At 40.5% G+C, this 18,672-nt stretch overlaps 1 long non-coding RNA gene across 2 annotated transcripts in view; it reads left to right on the top strand.

Annotated features, from left to right (window-relative positions):
* Window positions 1–5,868, top strand: part of LOC108433816 — a 43,237-nt gene extending 37,369 nt beyond the window's left edge. For both annotated transcript variants that reach the window (XR_005129749.1, XR_001858319.2), the window contains exon 4: window positions 5,564–5,868. This is a non-coding gene — a long non-coding RNA (uncharacterized LOC108433816). The remainder of the gene's footprint in view (window positions 1–5,563) is intronic.
* Window positions 5,869–18,672: the final 12,804 nt, after the last annotated feature.

Raw genomic sequence — 18,672 nt, 5'->3', positions numbered from 1 at the left:
CTCTCTCACTCTCTCTCTCTCTCTCTCTCTCTCTCCTCTACTCTACTCTACTCTACTCTCTCTCCTCTACTCTCTCTCTCTCTCTCTCTCTCTCTCTCTCTACTCTCTCTCTCTCCTCTACTCTCTCACTCTCTCTCTCTCTCTCTCTCTCTCTCTCTCCTCTACTCTACTCTACTCTACTCTACTCTCTCTCCTCTACTCTCTCTCTCTCCTCTACTCTACTCTACTCTCTCTCTCTCCTCTACTGTCTCACTCTCTCTCTCTCTTTTTCTCCTCTCCTCTACTCTACTCTACTCTCTCTCTCTCCTCTACTCTCTCACTCTCTCTCTCTCTCCTCTCCTCTACTCTACTCTACTCTCTCTCTCTCCTCTACTCTCTCACTCTCTCTCTCTCTCTCCTCTCCTCTACTCTCCTCTACTCTCTCTCTCTCTCCTCTACTCTCTCTCTCTCTCTCTCTCTCTCCCTACTCTACTCTCTCTCCCTCTCTCTCTCTCTCCTCTACTCTACTCTACTCTCTCTCTCTCCTCTACTGTCTCACTCTCTCTCTCTCTTTTTCTCCTCTCCTCTACTCTACTCTACTCTCTCTCTCTCCTCTACTCTCTCACTCTCTCTCTCTCTCCTCTCCTCTACTCTACTCTACTCTCTCTCTCTCCTCTACTCTCTCACTCTCTCTCTCTCTCTCCTCTCCTCTACTCTCCTCTACTCTCTCTCTCTCTCCTCTACTCTCTCTCTCTCTCTCTCTCTCTCCCTACTCTACTCTCTCTCCCTCTCTCTCTCACTCTCTCTCTCTCTCTCCTCTCCTCTACTCTCCTCTACTCTCTCTCTCTCTCCTCTACTCTCTCTCTCTCTCTCTCTCCCTACTCTACTCTCTCTCCCTCTCTCTCTCTCTCTCTCTCTCTCCTCTCCTCTACTCTACTCTACTCTCTCTCTCTCCTCTACTCTCTCTCTCTCTCTCTCCTCTCCTCTACTCTCCTCTACTCTCTCTCTCTCTCTCTCTCTCTCTCTCTCTCTCTCTCTCCTCTACTCTACTCTACTCTCTCTCTCTCTCCTGTACTCTCTCACTCTCTCTCTCTTCTCTACTCTACTCTACTCTACTACACTATACTCTACTCTCTCTCTCTCTCTCTCTCTCTCTCTCTCTCTCTCTCTCTCTCTCTCTCTCTCTCCAAGTTCAGTTTGCTTTATTGACATGACAAATTCACATATTTGTATTGTCAAAGCATTCATAGTATAAATAAACAGTGAAAATATACATAAAAATATATATTAATTAATTAAAGATTAAGTGTTAAATGTATACATGTGTGTATATATATAAAAAAATAAGATTTTATATATATACATATATATCAAAGAAAATATACATATAGAAGTGTTAATTAACTCTACTCTACTCTCTGTCTCTCTCTACTCTACTCTACTCTCTCTCCTCTACTCTCTCACTCTCTCTACTCTCTCACTCTATTTAATCTCTCTCTCAGAAATGGTTTGTATATCAAAAGTTAACAATAAATAAAATAAAATAACAATAATAATAAAATTCTCTCTCTCTCTCTCTCTGTCTCTCTATCTCTACTACACACTCTCTCTCTACTCTACTTTCTCTCTCTCTCTCTCTCTCTCTCTCTCTCTCTCTCCCTACTCTACTTTCTCTCTCTCTCTCTCTCTCTCACTCTATTTAATCTCTCTCTCAAAAATGGTTTGTATATCAAAAGTTAACAATAAATAAAATAAAATAACAATAATAATAAAATTCTCTCTCTCTCTCTCTCTGTCTCTCTATCTCTACTACACACTCTCTCTCTACTCTACTTTCTCTCTCTCTCTCTCTCTCTCTCTCTCTCTCTCTCTCTCTCTCTCTCTCTCTCCCTACTCTACTTTCTCTCTCTCTCTCTCTCCCTCTCTCTCTCTCTCTCTGTCTCTCTACTCTCTCTCTGTCTCTCTCTCTCTACTACACACTCTCTCTCTACTCTACTTTCTCTCTCTCTCTCTCTCTCTCACTCTATTTAATCTCTCTCTCAAAAATGGTTTGTATATCAAAAGTTAACAATAAATAAAATAAAATAACAATAATAATAAAATTCTCTCTCTCTCTCTCTCTCTCTGTCTCTCTATCTCTACTACACACTCTCTCTCTACTCTACTTTCTCTCTCTCTCTCTCTCTCTCTCTCTCTCTCTCTCTCTCTCTCTCTCTCTCTCTCTCTCCCTACTCTACTTTCTCTCTCTCTCTCTCTCCCTCTCTCTCTCTCTCTCTGTCTCTCTACTCTCTCTCTGTCTCTCTCTCTCTACTACACACTCTCTCTCTACTCTACTTTCTCTCTCTCTCTCTCTCTCTCTCTCTCTCTCTCTCCCTACTCTACTTTCTCTCTCTCTCTCTCTCCCTCTCTCTCTCTCTGTCTCTCTACTCTCTCTCTCTGTCTCTCTCTCTCTACTACACACTCTCTCTCTACTCTACTTTCTCTCTCTCTCTCTCTCTCTCTCTCCCTCTCTCTCTCTCTCTCTGTCTCTCTACTCTCTCTCTCTGTCTCTCTCTCTCTAGTACACACTCTCTCTCTACTCTACTTTCTCTCTCTCTCTCTCTTCCCCCTCTCTCTCTCTGTCTCTTTCACTCTCTCTTCAAACTCTCTTTGGCTTTGGTCTCTTTCTCTTTCTTTACATCTCATTCTCTTCCTTAGTAAATTTTCTTTCTTTCTTTCTTTCTTTCTTTCTTTCTTTCTTTCTTTCTTTCTTTCTTTCTTTCTTTCTTCCCTCTATTCTCTCTACTCTCTCTCTACTATCCACTTTCTCTCACTTTCTGTACTTTCCTTTCCACTTTTTTTGCTCTTTCTCACTCTCTCTCCTTTGCTACCTCTTTCTACCTTTCTGTATATTTCTTTTTTCTTTTTTGTCTTTACTTTCTTATTTCTTTCTCTTTATTTCTCTCTCTCTCTCTCTCTCTCTCTCTCTGAAGTGTATGTGTTGAGTCATGAGAGAGTGCTCTGAGTGATCTGAGGGGAAAGTCCCCGCTGCTCTTTTCAGTCTGCACCTGGACTCTCTCACATTCCAGAGTCCGCAGGCCTGACTGAGGGGCCGCCGAGTGCATTAATGTGTATATAGGAGAGTTGTGTGCGTACATTCACGCATGTGGACTGCAGTTGTGCCCCGACATGCCGAGTGCGGCCGTGCCGTTCTAACCCTGCCTTCCTTAACCACATTAAAGGACTGCAGAATGACTTTTAAGTGCATATCTTTAAAACTCTGTTTTATTTCCCATTATTACTGAGGTGGAAAGTGACAGTGAACCTGTATCTATGCCTGACTCACTTAAGGCTATTTATACTCACTCCATCTGCTCCCACTCCACCTTCACCTCAGCAGCACAACGGTGTGAGAGCGACTAACACACACACATCTACACACCTCGTTGCCATTATAGGCCTGTGCAGTCTTAATCCACTGCTGTGTGTCCCTTCACTAAGTGACAGGCAGTCAATCTGTTTGAGTGTAAACTAGTACTGAGCTCTGGAGGAGCACGGCTGTTTTTTATGTTTTATGTGTTTTGTTTTTTTTTGCAGTTATAATTAACTTTCACCTTTACTTCTCAATGTGTTTGTATTCCTCTCTGCTATTTTTGTTACTGAGTCTTTAAAGTCCCAGAGAACACAGAGTAAAATCTTTAAAATATATCTATGACACTAAACTTTGAGTGTTATATTAAGCATCTACACATATCTGAATAAAATCCTGTGGTGAAATACGCATTTGCTTTTTATGTTACAATTTATTTTACAAACAGTTTTTTATGTATTTAATTGGTCATTCTTAAGTGGATAAAATGGTCTGACACTAAATAAAGACATTTGCTTATTAATATGCAGTAATAGGCAAGTAAAGGCAATAGGCAAAATCCATACAAAATCATCATTTATAGTGTACTTTCATTTGGAAGGTATCCCAAATCCTAACCTCTAAGTTTGCACTTGTGAAACAAATTTTTTTGTATAAATATATATATATATATATATATATATATATGTACACACACAAAAAAGTGTTGTCATTGCGAAACACAAAACAATTTATTCTATAGCTGGAGCCTTATTTTAGTCACACCCCTGCAGAGACTGCATCCCTGTCCCTCATGACCACATGGTGAGCAGTTAGATCCCATTGTTTTGAAGTTGTTACCCAACATCTGAAACTCAGTGTGGAACCTTCAAGAATTGTCACTACTGAAACACATATTATCTGCTATTAAGTAAACTCTGATGTGTATTTGAATTAAAAAAGGTTTAGATTTTATGTGTGAACTGTCATGTACTGACTAGCCTTTTTGAGTTTTGCTAAAAAAAAATAGCTAAAATTGTCACTACCAAAACATTCAACTTAAAGCTTTAGTAAAGTTTTGGTACTTTTGTGATTGTTTTGGGAGTGACAAAATGGGACATTTTATCTATTTATCTATTTATTTATTTTTAATAGACATAATTAAGGTACATTGTCACACAAACAAAAAGATTTCAGTCTGATTTCAGTTAAAAGTCCAAAATGTGTTTTAAAATCTGACTTTGAACCAGTTCTGTACAGTGATCCATACAGGCTCTCTGGTTTGCCATCCCAGCCACTGCGTTGCCTTCAGGAGTAATAGAGGAGTGTATTTTTTGGCAACATTTTTTTGGCTAAAATTCAAGCTGAAAAACCTTAGTTAGAATTTTGAAAACCAACCAACTCAAAAACCAACCAAACACATTGACCTATCTGTGAACTCTTTTGTTGCAGTCCTAATTACCAATGCGCAGCTTGACTGACATCCCTCTGCCCAGCCTACATTTTTTGTGCGTGGCTTGGATATTGTGTGTTAAAATATTGTGTGTTCATGATGTTCTAGCATTTATTCACTAGGTTATTCTGACAGGGATTCTTACTATGAAGGTGAGACTCACCCGTAGAGGTGTTCTATTAGAAAAGGAAGTACTGCTGACAGCTGAGAAAGCAAGGCGTTACAAGGCTTAGAATCAGTAGACAAAAATCTCTATGTATGGTGTGGCTGTGGCTAACAACAGCCCTTTAATAAAGCACAACCACTGGGTCTTCTTTAGTCGCAACAAGCGGTACAGTATTTTTTTTTTAAATGAGAAAAACTGTAATGATCCTTTTGCTTCCTGACAGGCATGAACAGCACAACATTTAATTGTATTCCCTTTTACTTACCATCCTCCACTTCACTAACTCTGATACAGGAACAACACTCCACATCACTTTAATAGCCAGCTAAACTGCTACAGGCTGAAGATGCAGTCATGTGTTAATGTTTTCATGGTTGTGATGTCACAACTATGATGAATTTAAAGCAAGATTTTTTCAGCTTAGCTAAGGGCCTTGGCAGCGAATGCTACATTTTGACATGTTTATATAGTACATCAAACTCCTTTTATTTAAAAAAAAAAACAGAAAGTTTGGTTTTCCTTTATATGGTCCCTTTAAAAAACAGAAGGATTTTGTTTCATGTGCTAAGAGTCAGAGCATTGTTTTCTTTCCGGCTTCATCTTTGACCTTGTCTCCTTTTGTCCACTCCATCCTCAGGGCATGACTTTTCACTGTGTGAGCTCCAGACGCAACAGAGAGACGGAGCTGCTGCTGATCGCTCACGACTTCCTCTGCATTGTTTTACTCTGTGACTGGATACCGGCACTGATAGATGGATGATAGTCTCTTCTGGTTGGTGTTCTCATTACATGTGAACGTGTCAGTGAGTGTGTTTGTTTTCTGATACATTCAGGTCAAAAATGTCCTGACTTGGCGATGTATAATATACAGAGAGGAAGAGAGAGAAAAAAGAGAGAGAAATGTTGTTCGATACGTTGATGTGTATGTATACATGATACATATAGAGGATGTTGTTAATATGTATTGGTATTCAAATAAATATATTTTATATATGTGTGATTGTACATCCTGGCATTGTATGAAAACAAACATGTGTGTGTGTGTGAGACACAATGAGTTAGCGCTGAGGTGGCACTGAGTTGGCTTGGCTGTTTCTCCAGCAGTGAGTGATCAAGGCCATGTCTGGGAAGTTTTTTTCCCACACTCCTGTGGCCACACTAACCTGTGAGTCTGACCTCCACATGAGTCCGTTTTTCCATCCCAGGTCCAAACTCACACCACACAGCCCTGCCAAGCTAGGTTCATCGCTTACAGTGTTGTGTAGGTGGTTGTTGTTGAAGCTTTTAACTTTCTTCATTGTTCTGTGGTTTCTGACCTCTGATGGCCTGAGTGTACCTGCTCTCCCCACTCTTAGCAGTGAAAGATGTGGGCTGGGCCTGTATTCATTTTATTTTTCTAATATAGACTTTGGAAAGAACTGTCAGCTGAAATATCTGCTCAGAAGTTGTTAAACTACAGATTTTGTGAGCTGAAAATGCAAAATAATTGACCGTAATTTATGGCTCACAGTCTCCGCTCTAATTCATCCCAAAGGTGTTCTATCGGGTTGAGAGTCCAGAGGTGGCGCTTTACTCCACTGCATTCGACGCTTTGCATTGCTCATGGTGATGTAAGGCTTGAATGCAGCTGCTCGGCCAAGGAAACCCATTCCATGAAGTTCTCTACTCTGTTCTTGAGCTGATCTGAAGGCCACGGGAAGTTTGGAGGTCTGTAGTGATTGACTCTGCAGAAAGTTGGTGACCTCTGCACACTATACTCCTCAGCATCCGCTGACCGCTCTGTCATTTTACGTGGCTGACCACTTTGTGGCTGAGATGCTGTCGTTCCCAATCGCTTCCACTTTGTTATAAATATTATATCCCACTGACAGTGGACTGTGGAATATTGAGGAAATTTCATGACTGGACTTGTTACACAGCTGGCATCCGATCACGGCACCACGCTGGAATTCTCTGAGCTCCTGAGAGCGACCCATTCTTTCACTAATGTCTGTAGAAGCAGTCTGCAGGCCGAGGGGCTCGGCTTTATACACCTGTGGCCATGGAAGTGACTGGAACACCTGGATTCAGTGATTTGGATGGGGGAGTGAAAACTTTTGGATATATAGTGTAGATAGACAGACAAGCACACATACAGAAAATAAATAGATAGATAGATAGATAGATAGATAGATAGATATGGAAAAGTATAAAGTACACTGCCATGGAACTAGTCTAGAATTACAGAATACTTTTATCTCTCTCTCTCTCTCTCTCTCTCTCTCTCTGTCTCTCTCTCTTTCTCTCTCTCTCACACACACACACACACACACACTCACACACACACATGCACCCACACACACACAAAGTTTCCACTCCTTTTGCATGTTTAACTTTCATCATGTGGAGCTTAAGCTCACGCTTACATCTGCTCATCAAAACCTTTAACATCAAAGCCTGGCTCTGCTAGCATTTTACAGACTATTTGGTGGAATTTAGGTGCCCTGCAAACAATAATGATCAAAGTCTTGTGCGTCTCTTTCTGTCACTTCACATGCTTAGTCAGAAACGCTGCGGTTCCTTTCCTGTAATGCTCAGATGAAATGGGTGAGTTAATGACTGTGATATTTATCCACACAGTGGCATGCTGAAAATGGCCCGTCCAGTCTGAGTGAGGAACTTTAGGTATTTACTTTCATCACAGAGTTTTGTCTGACTGCTCGCCAATCCTGGAGATTTTTTACCCAATTGACCAGTCCGTGCTCCGTCCACAAACGGGTGCTAGTGGCAGTTATGAGGAAGGAGAAGCTTTACAGAATGTGAAAAATCCCAAGCCACTGCATCGTGTTGCGTTTCCAGTTTAAAATGTTATGCCACTGGGCTGAACTATGTTGCTATAGCTGAACAAAACTCACCACCATGCTAACATGAGCTTACACAGCAGACCTAGCAGTCCTTCACCCCCTGCAAAGTACATTTCATTTGAAATTAAAAACACTAAGTTTCCAAACTGAAAGTTTCTCATTATGTTGAATGGGATTTTATTCCGGTGTTGTGGGAAGCTTGTCGTACCTCGCAACAGTGGCTATGAAGGAAACATATTTGCAAGTGTAGCATGGTGAGATCAGTTCTGCTCAGATTTTTGTCCTGCTGAAACGTGACTGACAGAGCACTGCAGTCTTTTTTTCAGTCTCTTCTCATCTCTGCGACGCTGCTCAGACAAATCCTCTCCGTTTGCTGATGGACCACTGTTCCACCCCTCTCCCTCCTCCTCTCCACGGCTTTTAGTGATTTTAGAGTTGATCTGCTCAGGGGGCTGTAATGTCTGTAAGCACACACTCAACCTCAGCAAATCTGCGCTGACTCGGCAAGTTAGGAATTAACTAGTGTGAGATTACTCACACACACACACACACACACACACACACACACACACACACACACACACACACACACTCCTGTCTACACATCCACTCATACATCTAACAAACACATGGCAATTTTTATTAAGGATGCACAGACACTCTACCACTGTGAGACACAATGTACTGTACCCTGTACATCACACATGCATATGGCTCAAACATATGAATGTATCTAATTTATTTTATATCATGTAGTTCTTATTTATTTTCCAACATAGACTTTAACTGTTGATGGAACAAAATTGAAACATTTCTATGCAATGTGTTCCATTTCATTGGGATGGAATTCTTGGAATGGGTTTTTCTTCTACCAGTTTCTAAAAGACTAACTAAAAAACTCATTTATTTAATGTTGATATTTTCAGTTTTTCAATGTTGTTAGTTCATTTTTCCATAATATAGTGTGGTATATATAGTTCAAACAAAACTTGTCCATTTTTTCATCTCCATTTGGACATAATTCAAAAATGTCAGCTGATGTTTACACTGTGTCTAAATTTCATGATAAAGATTCTATTCTAAAGTGTAAGTCAGTTAGAATTCTCTAATATGAATATATGCTATGGATCTTTATATGATCCCTATATATAAAGACGTAGATAAGCAAAAAGGCTTCAGATCAAGACTCTAATGATGTTTAATGGGTAAAGCTGGTCTACATCAGTGCACAGTGATATTGCTTTTCCCTCTTAGCAATATATTTACTGTGATGTGTTCAGAAATTCTGATATTGGATTTTACCAATGTACGGCACCCTTAAAAAATCTGGTTCTTCAAGGCTTCTTTAATAAAGGCAATGGCTCTTTTCAGAACAATAGATTCTATCCTGAACCATTTAATGCCTAAATGATTCTTTGCATTCAAACTGTCAGTGTTGCACCAAAAAGGGTTCTCCTATTGTCAAAATGTCAATCTTGTAACAATAGGAGAATAATTCTCAAAAAGGCTCTATAAACAATTTACAATACCATGTTCATTCATCTGAAGATCCATTTCACCATACAAAGAACCATTTAAGCATAAAGTGGTTCTAAATAGAACATCTGCCTTAAAGAACCATCTTTTTTTAAGAGTGTACAGCATTAGTTTTTACCAGATTTTTCCCTTCGGACAAAATTTTCACAACTGGAAATTTATAGATGAGGAGCTTGATTGGAAGAATTTGGCAGCGTGTTCTCATACCTTTAACCTTTAATTAAGCTCTGCAGTGAAAGTTTCTCGACCCCATATTCTACGTCTCCCTGTTTGTGTTTTACTATGCTTTCTCTGTGTGTATGAATGTACAGACCGGGCCAGTCGGCCCAGTAACAGTAAGATTTCAGCTTTTTTTGTAGCCACAATTCATTGTTTGTGATACACTCTCTCTGCTCAATACAAAACAAATACAAAGATTCTGTAAATAGGAGCATGAAGTGTATATCTGGTTTTAATCCTTAGTAGAGTCTATGCTCTGTAATCGTCCTCCAGACAGGAGGGACGTGAACAGTCTGTGTGAAGGGCGAGAGAGATCCTTCCTCATACTTCATGCCTTTACACACCATTATGTGCCTTTGTTGGCAGGAAAACAGCCCATTGATGGACTGAACAGTCTTCATTACCCACTGCAGTGCTTTCTTGTTAGAGACAAAGCCGTTTTCATACCAGACGGTGGTGTTGTAAGTACCATCTAAGTGTTGGCTCTTTCATTCAGAGGTCACAAGTTTAATCCCCAGCAATGCCACAGCCATCGACTGGTCAGAAACCTTGACAGCATAATATGCCCCAGCTCTCTCTCTGTGGGTAGGAAGGCCCTCCTTTTCACCCCATTGTAATGTTAGCGTTCTCCTCTGAGTGTGCTGAGCTGTTCAGTAATATCGCTTTAGTGGCAGTTCAGAAAGATGTCTCCACGTGTCTTGGAGGATGCATGTGAATGGGGGAACAATCGAGGATGGCTGTACACATGCTGGCCCTCTTTTCTTCCATGGTATGCAGGTTTTATCTCAGTGGCGATTTGACGGTTTATTTTTCGTAACATCGTTAAAAGCACATTTTGAAGCTCTTTTGGTCTGTTGAGCACTGACATCACAACAAGGGGATGAAATGTGTGGGACAGCAGGGTTTGTGAAGAAAAAGTGGCAAAATGCAAATGATGAGCAGTGCATTGTCTAATAAATCAGTTACAGACCCACAGATAGTGGGATGTGCAGTCAAGTATATGAAACATTCTGCATACAGAAAATCTATGAAACAATGAAGAAAACAAAGAACAATTAAGTATCCAGAACATGGATATTTACAAGGATTATACTATGATCTGTTTAAGCCCAAGGCAATACTTCCTATTAGGAGGTGGCTGTCTGAAACCCTAACCCCTAAATTTCAGCTGTTAAATAAATATTTCTTGTCATATATTTCTAGATTTATTTTGAAATATGTAGATCCTACCCACCTAAAGAGTGAGGTCAGTTGTGCTCTTTTGGACTCCCGGCCATGGATGGCTGTAGCACCAATGCCTGAAAATCAGTGTGGAACATTAAGAATTGTCACTACTGAAACACACATTTTCTGCAAAAGTCATGCAAGTCAAATTGTGATTTCATGTGTGTACAGCTGTGTTTGCTAGTCACGTGCTGACTAGGGTTCTAGAGTTATGCTAAAAAGTAGCTACAATCGCCACTACAGACACAGTCAGTACTGAAAAATCTAGTAACGTTTTGTGTTCTGATTGTGTTGCTAGTAAGAAAACAGAGTGTTCGATCATTTGATTTAATGCAATAAACATAATTAGTTACATAGGACATTATAGTGTGAACTCTGACTGTGAACTGCTTCGGTATGATGACCCATATATTACAGTATAATGTGTCTTTTTGGTCACTGCAAATACAATTCAGTGCTAAAAACAGATGTTAGGCTAAATAAGAGGAACCAGAGTTAATAGTAGCTGTTAACATTAGCTGGCAAACCTTTAATACACTGCTGTCCAAATGACTATATCCTGTTCCAATCAATCTTGTAGTATTAAGTCCAAGCAAACATATCCCTTAGAGCATCTACTGCGCTGACATTACATGACACATTGACCTTAGCACTATTCCAGCTCCTGATTCCAGCCCATTAAAGCAGGTCCATTGTCCAGAGTAGGAGCAATGTAGCAGTCACACAAACAAAAGGCAGTGAACAGGCAGGCCTCTCTCGAGCCACTCTGAGGCCTGTGTGTTTGTGAGAGTGCAGATCGAGGGGGGGGATATGGCGGATGTGCGGGTGAGCCAGTTCCTCTTTTTGTGCAGCGCGATATGGGGTCTGAGTGGGGGTTGTTGTAAGTGCAGTGGCGGTGGCCCGGGCGTTATTTGGAGCAAGCCAGACAGTAGCCGTCAAAACAGGAAAGGCAAGCAGCAGCTGCTGGAGGCTGCAGAGCGCCCGGGCTCTAACCTCAGGACCCTGCCACACATACGCACACACACAGCGCTCACAAACAGCTCTTCCTTTAGAGCAGAGCGCAGCTCAGAGCCAGGGGGATGACCACACGGCTCCTGTGCACTGCTGCGGTCTCAGTCTAATGTCAGGTGTGACAGCTTTAACACATTTTCCTTAATTACAGCTGCTTCATTGCTACACGGTGGACTGACTTCATTACAGGTATCTAGAGTAGATGAATATTAAAGGGGGATTCCTCAAAGTTTTTGATTTTTGCATACATGAATGGTTAAGATGTAAACAATGTCATTCAGAGTGGCTTGATGTGAGATGCTTTCTGAGTCAGAATCATTCACAGTGGTGGTGATAGGAATCAAAAGTTCAGAGCATTTCATATCTCGAAAAGCGCTCTCACAGTATGTTGTTACGTGAAATGGATACACATACTCATAGTCATTAACAGTATCATCATTAATATCAGTTCACTGTCATTTCAGATGGTAAATAAAAGGGCTGTATTTGTGTTGTAGACATTGTGACCCCTGGTTCCTATCACCACCACTATAAAGAAAGGCAAGTCAGTAAGTTTCTCTATGATGAACCATTTCCCATTCTCAATGAACTATGCAGAACCTTTTAGAAGAAGAAAAGTAATTACTTTCATTGTGCCACACTAATTAAACATAATTATGTAAGTAAGTTAATGATAAATATGATAAAGAATATAATAAACAACATATACATTTTCTTTTAGTTTCAATGTTAAGCAATGTCAGAATTTCTCTACATATTTCAAGTGAGGAATACTAGCAAATTAATTCATGCTTTCATTATTGCCGTCATATTCTTTGACTTGGAAAGGTTAAACCGGCTGCTGTGCCTTTAATATATGTAAATGAGCTCTGTTCTGATTGGCTGTCATGTATTGAGGCTAATTCAAAAAGCAGGCCTAGATGAAACATTCCTTATAACTTCAGTATGAATGGGCGGAGCTAAAATGTTTTTTTTTTCAAATTACCATCTAAATATGTACTGTATGGACTGGGAAGTGAAGGGTTGAGAATTTAACAGTGTTTACATGCTAACTCTTATCCACAAATGTGAGGATTTCAGTTTTCTATGGTATGAACCCTCTAACCCTGAGACGTATAGTCTTCAGCAACTTTTATGAATTGTTAATTCAAACAAAACCAAATTGTAAGCTGTGTAGTTACGTATAAAAGTGAGGAATTGAAAGTCCATACAAAGGCCTTTTTTTTCACAGGTCTGAGTTTAAGGCCAACTTTGTGTAGCAGTCTACTGAACATAGCATTACCATAGTCATACTGTTTGTTCTTCTTCTTCTTGAAATCAGTGAACCAATATAAATGGTCTAAAAAGGACTGAATAAGATCTTCCTGCATTAGCATACATTCATTCTTTTTTATTTTCTGTGATGTCATTGTTTTGAAAATGTGAGGTTTTCTTATGACGCCATTGATCTTTTGTAGCTTACTTTAATGAATTTCACAATTTCTGTTGTGCTATTAAAATGGTTATGGTGATTTAGGTCAGATCAGTGGCCCAGTGGCCCAGAGGCCCAGTGTGTCTGTCCACGTGGAGGAGCATGTGGTGCTCTGAGGCCTCATGATCGCCCCCTAGTGGCAACATACCTCAACCTTGAACTCACATCATTAAGACTTGACTAAATGAATCTGCCTCATTAGGAGCAGCAGGAGAGAGAGGGGGTGGGGGGCTGAGTGGGTGGGGATAGAGGGGAGAGAGAGAGAGAGAGAGGTGTGTGTTCTGGTGTTCTCTCATGTGCATAAGCCTTTCTTTCTAGTGAGACTCCAGACAGGAGAATGCTACTCAGTGCTCAATTAGACTGCCCGCTCACGGCCTAATGAGGAACCAGCCACGACTGCGTCCATTAATACAAGACTAATCGCCTAATTGTTCCTTGCTATGTCTAAGCTTGGTGTAAACTTTGAAATGGAAGGATTCCTCAGCTATTACTGTTTAAATCACCCTATTATCCTCTCTCTCTCTCTCTCTCTCTCTCTCTCTCTCTCTCTCTCTCTCTCTCTCTCTGTTTCTCTCTCTCTCTACTCCCTCTCTCTCTCGCTCTCTCTTTCTCTCTCTCTCTCTCTCTCTCTCTCTCTGTCTCTCCCTCTCTCTCCTTCTCTCTCTCTCTCTCTCTCTCTCTCTCTCTCTCTCTCTCTCTCTCTCTCTCTCTCTCTCTCTCTCTGTCTCTCTCTCTCTCTCTCTCACAGCAAATAGAAACTGTGTCTCAAATTCACAGAAAACCAACAAAACATGTAATGCATAATCGACAAAATATGCGATTGTGAAAGATGTTTTGTAATACAATAAAAAACTTTGTTGTTATTTTGTAAGTTATGATATTTTGTACATTGACCCTATTGATTTAATACACATTTATGTATCATTGTGTTTCCAAACTTTTGTTTTTGTTGTTTTTGTTTGTTTGGTTTTTTTTTTTTTTTTTGGGGGGGGGGGGGGGTCAAAACAGCAAACATTTATTTGTTTGTTTTTGTTTGTTTGTGTAGCTTTTTCAAAGCTCTAGTCACACATTGCCGCACACTGCTCAGCTTTGTTTATTGTGATGGATGTTTTTTTTCTTGTATTTTATTTTTTTCCCTAAAGTGCATTTAGGATGTTTCTGTAGTTTTATGAGCCAAACACTGTCATAATTCATTTTAAGTGACCAATTTTCAATCTATATTCCTCTCTTACAATTCAACAGGCTGTTTTCATTACTGTGACTCTATAGCTCACTTACCACAACTTAAAATATACCCATTAGACTCGGAGCAGATTCAGAGGATGGCTGTGTTTGGGCAGTTGCTGGCTGGCACTTCAGAAGAAGTATTTAAAGTTGTCTATGTTGTTTCCACATGTATGCAGCGTGCTATATGATCCCGCTGTATGTGGGGATACATTGGCTTGAGTATTGCAGACTGCTCTGTGATACTTTGCCAAACATATAAATACATTCTGTTTTCAAATGTTGTAAATGTTTGCATGGGCATGAAAACATGGTGGGCACTTGTATAAGATTTTCTTTCCTTTTTTTTTTTTTTTTTTTTGTCAGTGGCAGCTTTCCAGATCTGATGCAATCTCCATGGCTAAAACCGTCGTCTCTCCGTCTGTTCCCCTGCTGTTATTCACTCTCACCTACTCTTCTCTTCAGTCTGTAAAGCCTGTAGTCTTGTTTGAATCTAAACCACATATATAGACCCTTTTTGATATGTTGTCAATACATCAGGTCTTACATATCTTCCATATTTTCCACATATATAGTACAGCCTGTATGTAATAGTGAAAATATGTCCCATATGTATTGTTTAAATGCAAATACCTATATGCAACATTCCTTATATCCTATATGAATTGTAAATATGCAATAAAATATGCCCTGTACTTATTAAACATATGTATATACTTATATAAAATGACCAATATGTGCTTTATGTATGCAAGCATCTATATGTAATAAAATGTCCCATATGTATTATATACTTATAAATGCCAACATGTAATTTTAATATGCCCACTATGTATATTATGTATGTGAGGGTCCATGGGGGTCCTGACTACTGAAGAACAGGGTAAAAGGAGGCTAACAAAGTATCAGAGAAACAGATGGACTACAGTCTGTAACTGTAACTCCACTTACTATATAGGTGCACTTTATAGTTCTACAAAGAGCATCTATATAGTAAGTGGAGCTGATAAAATGGACAATAATCGTAGAAACAAGGAGGTGGTCATAATGTTAGAAACAAGGCGTACATATCCAAGCAGCACTATACAGCACTGCTTATCACAAAGCTCCCGCTCTATCTCTCTTTTCCCTCTTCTTCTCCTCCACTGGATGTGTGTGAGTGTTGGGGGGGGGGCTGTCAGACAGACGATTACAGCAAGCAGTCTGGAGAGCCCTGCTCCGTCACACACATACTGGTACCTCCAGACACTGCGCTTAACGCTCATTGGCTGATTCCCTCTCCACTTCTGTGCCAATGACCCAGTAAACTCACAGCTGAACCAGACAGCTGCATTCTGATTGGCTGTCTCTGAGACACATGACTCAGATGAACAAATATAAACTCCTGATTCTTTCTTTCTTTCTTTCGTTCTCTCTCTCTCTCTCTCTTCAGTGTTTGTTACTGTGGTATCAAAACCTTGAAATCTTGTAACATTTTTTCTTGCGTTCGTTTTTACACAACTGCACATTTACATTTAGTAAACATTTAATTATGATTATGAATCCATCAGTACCAATTGGAAAAAGATATGTAACATAATGAATGATATGTATGTGTTTTAGAATATGTATGCATTATCATTCTCAGCACTGCAGTGACACGTGGTGGTGGTGTGTTAGTGTGTGTTGCGCTTGTCTAAGTGGCTCAGACACAGCAGTGTTGCTGGAGTTTTTAAACACTGTCCACTCACTGTGTCCACTCTATTAGACACTCCTACCTCATCGATCCACCCGGTAGGTATAAAGTCAGAGATGAAAGCTCATCTACTGCACAGTTTGCGTTGGTCATCTTCTCGTCCTTCATCAGTGGTCACAGGACGCTGTTGGCTGGATATTTTTGGTTGGTTGACTGTTCTCAGTTCAGCAGTGACACTACAGTGACCAGCACAACACACACTACCACACCACCACCATGTCAATGTTACTGCAGTGCTGAGAATGATCCACCAGCCAGATAACATCTGAAGGACAGGGTAAAAGGGGACTAACAAAGTATCAGAGAAACAGATGGACTACAGTCTGTAACTGTAGAACTACAAAGTGCAGCTATACAGTAAGTGGAGCTGATAAAATGGACAATGAGAGAGAGAGAGAGAGAGAGAGAGAGAGAGAGAGAGAGAGAGAGAGAGAGAGAGAGAAAGAAAATGTCAATCATCAAGTGACTTGAGTGTGACATTAGTGTATTTCTCTTTTCTTCTCAAGCCCCCGAACCCCCACCCACTCACTCTATCCCTTTTTTTAAATGAGGTGCATCAATGTTAACCAAAGAGAATCAAATTCACTTTAGTTTTGCTGGTGGTTTCCATGGAATGTGTCTATAGTTATAACAAAGCATTTCATCTCCTCCTTTCTCACACTCTCTCCACCTCCACTTTCCCATGGCTTTACAACAGTTTGCAGCTTCCATCCTCACATTGTAAACTCCTATTGTGTTTGTTTCAATACACATCGTGGGAGAGAGGACTAGAGGAAGCAGGCTGTTATAAAAACGCTGACTGAGATGCTGGTGAACTTTTTGTGCACAAGTTAAAAAACTAAAGCTGAAAACATAAAGTGCTAGTCTCTCTCTCACTCTCCCTTTCTATCTCATATATATATATATATATATATATATACACCAATCATCCATAACATTATGAGCATCTTGTTTCTACACTCATTGTCTATTTTATCAGCTCCACTTACTATATAGGTTCACTTTGTAGTTCTACAGTTACAGACTGTAGTCCGTTCCTCTAAAACCTCCAGCAGCACTGCCGTGTCTGATCCACTCGTACCAGCAACACACACTAACACACCACCATGTCAGTGTTACTGCAGTGCTGAGAATGATCCACCACCCAAATAGTACCTGCTCTGTGAGGGTCCATGGGAGTCCTGACCATGAAGAACAGGGTAAAATGGGCAAACGAAGTATCAGAGAAACAGACGGACTACAAGCTGTAATTCTTCCTCATACACCTCTCCTATAAACTCTCATGCTTGTCTTGCAATCAGATTTCTGGCCTGTAAACATCATTTCATGCATTTCCTTCGTAACTAAAGAGTCTCGTAGGTTTCATTGCTCAACATGGCCAACAACTGACTAATTTTACAAGAAGGGGCTTTTTGACTCAAACACACAGATTATGTCATGAACCATAGATTTTGAAGTACAGAGGAACGGCAATTGTTTAAAGAAGTGCTACAACAAAAACAGACCCTCAAAAAACAGGCTAATGCACATTGGTTAACAGGCTACTTGGAAACATTGTTTCAGTAACACCAAAATGACTTTTGTTACTACATCTTTCTAAAAGACCAGTTGATTCATAGTCTCATCTGTGCCGGCATACTTTTCACATATGCTAAGGGGCCCAAACCCTGAAGAGCAGTACCTGATTATTATCCCTCCTCCACCAAACTTTACTGTTGGCACTATGCATTCTAGTAGGCAGTGTTCTCTTGGCATCCACCAAACTCAGATTTGTCCATCAGGGGGGGCGCTGTTGGAAGCTTAGGATGTAGGACGCGTCTCCCTATCGCTCCTGAGGCAGTGACCTAATTTATATATTTAAATGTGCATAGTTACGTTTTTTTTGTCAAGTTAGAAGTTTAAAGTAATCTTGAACCAATCTAGACCCAATTTGGTTGGTCTGTACCTGGAATGGCATCTACTCGACCCAAAACAGATTTGGCAAGAGCAGGCCGCAACAAACCAGCAGCCCCTCCTGACTCCTCCTCCCTTAGCGGACACTGCGGCTAATGTGGGATCTACGACAATGCTAACTGTAGAGATGCTACACTCTATGGTAGACTCACTCAAGTCCGACTTATTCACTAAAATTGACTCACTCTCCATCAATCTCAAAACAGAGATTTCATCAGTTAAGGAGGAGTTCAAAAAGGTAATTGACAGCATGCAAAATAAGATCGCTATGCATGGAGAGACCCTGGCGGAGCTGGAGCGCAGCGCTACAGATAACAGCACTCGTGTTAGCGAACTTGAGGCCAGTTTGGACACTTTGAAGACCAAGTTGGCTTACTTGGATAATAAGTGCGAAGACTTAGAAAGCAGAATGCGGGGTGTACCGGAGGGGGTGGAGGGCCCAAGACCTACGGAATTTGTAGCCCAGCTGCTCCAGGAGTCGCTTGGCCTGGAGGAAAAACCGCTTCTAGATCGAGCCCACCGCACCCTGC

The sequence above is a fragment of the Pygocentrus nattereri genome, chromosome 27 (assembly GCF_015220715.1).
Source record: "Pygocentrus nattereri isolate fPygNat1 chromosome 27, fPygNat1.pri, whole genome shotgun sequence".
Classification (NCBI taxonomy): domain Eukaryota; kingdom Metazoa; phylum Chordata; class Actinopteri; order Characiformes; family Serrasalmidae; genus Pygocentrus; species Pygocentrus nattereri.
Note: the sequence above shows the minus strand (reverse complement) of the source record. Positions and strands in the feature narration are given on the sequence as shown.